Raw genomic sequence first — 6000 nt, 5'->3', positions numbered from 1 at the left:
GGCGGCGGAGGCCGCGGGAGATGCCATTCAAGATGTAACATGGCGCCGCTGTGACAGCGTCTCAGAGTGACAGGAGAGGAGGCAGGAATGGGGACATCAGAATAACAGATGGGATCCGGTCCTGGAGCGCTGAGCCAGCCTTAGGAGGCATCTGAAAGGTAAGTTATGGCGTCCAGATACCCGGATCGTGACAGTATACACTAGAGGTCTTTCCGAACCCCCTAATCCTAACATTGTAATTTGCTTTAGGGCGCACCTCCAATTAGTCTAGTGTTTCTTGCTGCCTTTCCAATGAAGCAAGTTTAATTTAGTAATAGGTGAAAAACCATCCCTACAAAGGTGTTAATCAGAGACTTGGCTTTGTGGACACTTTTCAGAGAACAACTTTGTTAGCATAAAAGTAAAGCCAGAAAATGAAGAGCTGTTTAATCACTCAATTGGATTTTTTTGCCAGCATATTTCTTTTTCTCTGCAACCCACTGCTAAATTGTGCTTCCTAGCTGTTTTTATAAAATCACTGAATCAAATCTAACTCTGATTACATCAGAGAAGGCCAGGTACCCTACACCATAACAGGGGGTTTGAAATTTTGACTTGTCTACTTAAAGATCACCAAAATCTGATCACAAGGTCAATTACGTCCCTGGGTGGGATTGAACCACCAACCTTTTGGTTAATAGCCAAACACACTAACCGATTGCGCCACAGAGACACTTTGCAAAATGTACATACTGACAAAGGCTAATAAGCATTTATCTAGAACGTTTCCTAGAAAAACTTTAAAAAGTCAATAATCTGGAGAGTTTTTGTAAGATGTTTCTTCCATCAACCAACGAAGAAACACATTGGTACTTTTCCATGATGAGTGAGTGCTTCAGGTTCTCTTGCACTTACATGTGCAGCAGAGTACTGCAATGGAAGCATGCTGGGCCCATAACCCAGAGGTAGGCAGATTGAAACTATCCTCTGCTATATGCATTTTTTTTTTGTTAATTAAAGTAATCCAAAACTGGGATTGATATTTTGGTTCTTTTATTTTTACTTAAAGTACAATAACTTTTACCATTTTAATTTGTTTTAATAGTATATTGACAGTATTGTTTTCTTTCAAAAATCCACTTAATTTTCTTTACCCTATTATTAAAATGGTAATTGACAAAAACAAACTACATTGTCACCAGAAGAGCAATACAAAATGTACAAGTGATATATTAAAATCATCTTTCCAGCTTGAATTTCAATGATGCATTGGGGCAACGATTTTGTTAGCAACATCTTCACCCTTAAATAAAGATTTTCTTAATTCCTTACCTGTGTGCTAATTAGATATCACCTTGTTTTCACATTAAACAGACTTCCACATGAGAAAGCAGCAAGGATGCAGTGGCGTTAATGTTTCCTGGTGTCAACCCGTATTATTTCAGTAGACATTGAAATGAGGATGCATCTTGCTGCCTTTCCAATGAAGCAAATTTAATTTAGTAATAGGTGAAAAACCATCCCTACAAAGGTGTTAATCAGAGACTTGGCTTTGTGGACACTTTTCAGAGAACAAATTTGTTAGCATAAAAATAAAGCCAGAAAATTAAGAGCTGTTTAATCACTCAATTGGATTTTTTTGCCAGCATATTTCTTTTTCTCTGCAACCCACTGCTAAATTGTGCTTCCTAGCTGTTTTTATAAAATCACTGAATCAAATCTAACTCTGATTACATCAGAGAAGGCCAGGTACCCTACACCATAAGAGGGGGTTTGAAATTTTGACTTGTCTACTTAAAGATCACCAAAATCTGATAACAAGGTCAATTACGTCCCTGGGTGGGATTGAACCACCAACCTTTTGGTTTATAGTCGTACACACTAACCGATTGCGCCACAGAGACACTTTGCAAAAGTCCATACTGACAAAGGCTAATAAGCATTCATCTAAAACGTTTCCTAGAAAAACTTTAAAAAGTCAATAATCTGGAGAGTTTTTGTAAGATGTTTCTTCCATCAACCAACGAAGAAACACATTGGTACTTTCCCATGATGAGTGAGTGCTTCAGGATCTATGGCACTTACATGTGCAGCAGAGTACAGCAATGGAAGCATGCTGGGCACATAACCCAGAGGTAGGCAGATTGAAACTATCCTCTGCTATATGCATTTTTTTTTTGTTAAAGTAATCCAAAACTGGGATTGATATGTTGGCTCTTTTATTTTTACTTACAGTACAATAACTTTTACCATTTTAATTTGTTTTAATAGTATATTGACAGTATTGTTTTCTTTCAAAAATCCACTTAATTTTATTTACCCTATTATTAAAATGGTAATTGACAAAAACAAACTACATTGTCACCAGAAGAGCAATACAAAATGTACAAGTGATATATTAAAATCATCTTTCCAGCTTGAATTTCAATGATGCATTGGGGCAACGATTTTGTGAGAAACATTTTCACCCTTAAATAAAGATTTTCTTAATTCCTTACCTGTGTGCTAATTAGATATCACCTTGTTTTCACATTAAACAGACTTCCACATGAGAAAGCAGCAAGGATGCAGTGGCGTTAATGTTTCCTGGTGTCAACCTGTATTATTTCAGTAGACATTGAAATGAGGATGCATCTTGCTGCCTTTCCAATGAAGCAAGTTTAATTTAGTAATAGGTTAAAAACCATCCTTACAAAGGTGTTAATCAGAGACTTGGCTTTGTGGACACTTTTCAGAGAACAAATTTGTTAGCATAAAAATAAAGCCAGAAAATTAAGAGCTGTTTAATCACTCAATTGGATTTTTTTTGCCAGCATATTTCTTTTTCTCTGCAACCCACAGCTAAATTGTGCTTCCTAGCTGTTTTTATAAAATCACTGAATCAAATCTAACTCTGATTACATCAGAGAAGGCCAGGCACCCTACACCAGAACAGGGGGTTTGAAATTTTGACTTGTCTACTTAAAGATCACCAAAATCTGATAAAAAGGTCAATTACGTCCCTGGGTGGGATTGAACCACCAACCTTTTGGTTAATAGCCGTGCACACTAACTGATTGCGCCACAGAGACACTTTGCAAAAGTCCATACTGACAAAGGCTAATAAGCATTCATCTAAAACGTTTCCTAGAAAAACTTTAAAAAGTCAATAATCTGGAGAGTTTTTGTAAGATGTTTCTTCCATCAACCAACGAAGAAACACATTGGTACTTTCCCATGATGAGTGAGTGCTTCAGGATCTCTTGCACTTACATGTGCAGCATAGTACAGCAATGGAAGCATGCTGGGCCCATAACCCAGCGGTAGGCAGATTGAAACTATCCTCTGCTATATGCATTTTTTTTTGTTAATTAAAGTAATCCAAAACTGGGATTGATATTTTGGCTCTTTTATTTTTACTTAAAGTACAATAACTTTTACCATTTTAATTTGTTTTAATAGTATATTGACAGTATTGTTTTCTTTCAAAAATCCACTTAATTTTCTTTACCCTATTATTAAAATGGTAATTGACAAAAACAAACTACATTGTCACCAGAAGAGCAATACAAAATGTACAAGTGATATATTAAAATCATCTTTCCAGCTTGAATTTCAATGATGCATTGGGGCAACGATTTTGTGAGAAACATCTTCACCCTTAAATAAAGATTTTCTTAATTCCTTACCTGTGTGCTAATTAGATTTCACCTTTCTTTCACATTAAACAGACTTCCACATGAGAAAGCAGCAAGGATACAGTGGCGTTAATGTTTCCTGGTCTCAACCTGTATTATTTCAGTAGACATTGAAATGAGGATGCATCTTGCTGCCTTTCCAATGAAGCAAGTTTAATTTAGTAATAGGTGAAAAACCATCCCTACAAAGGTGTTAATCAGAGACTTGGCTTTGTGGACACTTTTCAAAGAACAAATTTGTTAGCAAAAAAATAAAGCCAGAAAATGAAGAGCTGTTTAAATCACTCAATTGGATTTTTTTTGCCAGCATATTTCTTTTTCTCTGCAACCCACTGCTAAATTGTGCTTCCTAGCTGTTTTTATAAAATCACTGAATCAAATCTAACTCTGATTACATCAGAGAAGGCAAGGTACCCTACACCATAACAGAGGGTTTGAAATTTTGACTTGTCTACTTAAAGATCACCAAAATCTGATAACAAGGTCAATTACGTCCCTGGTTGGGATTGAACCACCAACCTTTTGGTTAGTAGCCAGACACACTAACCGATTGCGCCACAGAAACACTTTGCAAAAAGTACATACTGACAAAGTCTAATAAGCATACATCTAGAACGTTTCCTAGAAAAACTTTAAAAAGTCAATAATCTGGAGAGTTTTTGTAAGATGTTTCTTCCATCAACCAATGAAGAAACACATTGGTACTTTCCCATGATGAGTGAGTGCTTCAGGATCTCTTGCACTTACATGTGCAGCAGAGTACTGCAATGGAAGCATGCTGAGCCCATAACCCAGAGGTAGGCAGATTGAAACTATCCTTTGCTATATGCATTTTTTTTGTTAATTTAAGTAATCAAAACTTGGATTGATATTTTTGCTCTTTTATTTTTACTTAAAGTACAATAACTTTTACCATTTTAATTTGTTTTAATAGTATATTGACAGTATAGTTTTCTTTAAAAAATCCACTTAATTTTCTTTACCCTATTATTAAAAGGGTAATTGACAAAAATAAACTACATTGTCACCAGAAGAGCAATACAAAATGTACAAGTGATATATTAAAATCATCTTTCCAGCTTGAATTTCAATGATGCATTGGGGCAACGATTTTGTGAGAAACATCTTCACCCTTAAATAAAGATTTTCTTAATTCCTTACCTGTGTGCTAATTAGATATCACCTTGTTTTCACATTAAACAGACTTCCACATGAGAAAGCAGCAAGGATGCAGTGGCGTTAATGTTTCCTGGTGTCAACCTGTATTATTTCAGTAGAAATTGAAATGAGGATGCATCTTGCTGCCTTTCCAATGAAGCAAGTTTAATTTAGTAATAGGTGAAAAACCATCCCTACAAAGGTGTTAATCAGAGACTTGGCTTTGTGGACACTTTTCAGAGAACAAATTTGTTAGCATAAAAATAAAGCCAGAAAATGAAGAGCTGTTTAATCACTCAATTGGATTTTTTTTGCCAGCATATTTCTTTTTCTCTGCAACCCACTGCTAAATTGTGCTTCCTATCTGTTTTTATAAAATCACTGAATCAAATCTAACTCTGATTACATCAGAGAAGGCCAGGTACCCTACACCATAACAGGGGGTTTGAAATTTTGACTTGTCTACTTAAAGATCACCAAAATCTGATAACAAGGTCAATTACGTCCCTGGGTGGGATTGAACCACCAACTTTTCGGTTAGTAGCCAGACACACTAACCGATTGCGCCACAGAGACACTTTGTAAAAAGTACATACTGACAAAGGCTAATAAGCATACATCTAGAACGTTTCCTAGAAAAACTTTAAAAAGTCAATAATCTGGAGAGTTTTTGTAAGATGTTTCTTCCATCAACCAACGAAGAAACACATTGGTACTTTCCCATGATGAGTGAGTGCTTCAGGATCTCTTGCACTTACATGTGCAGCAGAGTACTGCAATGGAAGCATGCTGGGCCCATAACCCAGAGGTAGGCAGATTGAAACTATCCTTTGCTATATGCATTTTTTTTTGTTGATTTAAGTAATCAAAACTGGGATTGATATTTTTGCTCTTTTATTTTTACTTAAAGTACAATAACTTTTACCATTTTAATTTGTTTTAATAGTATATTGAAAGTATTGTTTTCTTTTAAAAATCCACTTAATTTTCTTTACCCTATTATTAAAATGGTAATTGACAAAAACAAACTACATTGTCACCAGAAGAGCAATACAAAATGTACAAGTGATATATTAAAATCATCTTTCCAGCTTGAATTTCAATGATGCATTGGGGCAACGATTTTGTGAGAAACATTTTCACCCTTAAATAAAGATTTTCTTAATTCCTTACCTGTGTGCTAATT

At 35.5% G+C, this 6000-nt stretch overlaps 1 non-coding gene across 1 annotated transcript; it reads right to left on the bottom strand.

The window, feature by feature from the left end:
• Positions 1 to 638: 638 nt before the first annotated feature.
• Positions 639 to 712, bottom strand: TRNAN-AUU (transfer RNA asparagine (anticodon AUU)). Its single transcript has one exon. It is a non-coding gene; the product is annotated as a tRNA-Asn (tRNA).
• Positions 713 to 6000: the final 5288 nt, after the last annotated feature.

This window comes from Pseudophryne corroboree, chromosome 8, assembly GCF_028390025.1.
Source record: "Pseudophryne corroboree isolate aPseCor3 chromosome 8, aPseCor3.hap2, whole genome shotgun sequence".
NCBI classification, from domain to species: domain Eukaryota; kingdom Metazoa; phylum Chordata; class Amphibia; order Anura; family Myobatrachidae; genus Pseudophryne; species Pseudophryne corroboree.
The sequence above is the reverse complement of the archived record's forward strand: the minus strand, read 5'-3'. Positions and strand labels throughout refer to the sequence as shown.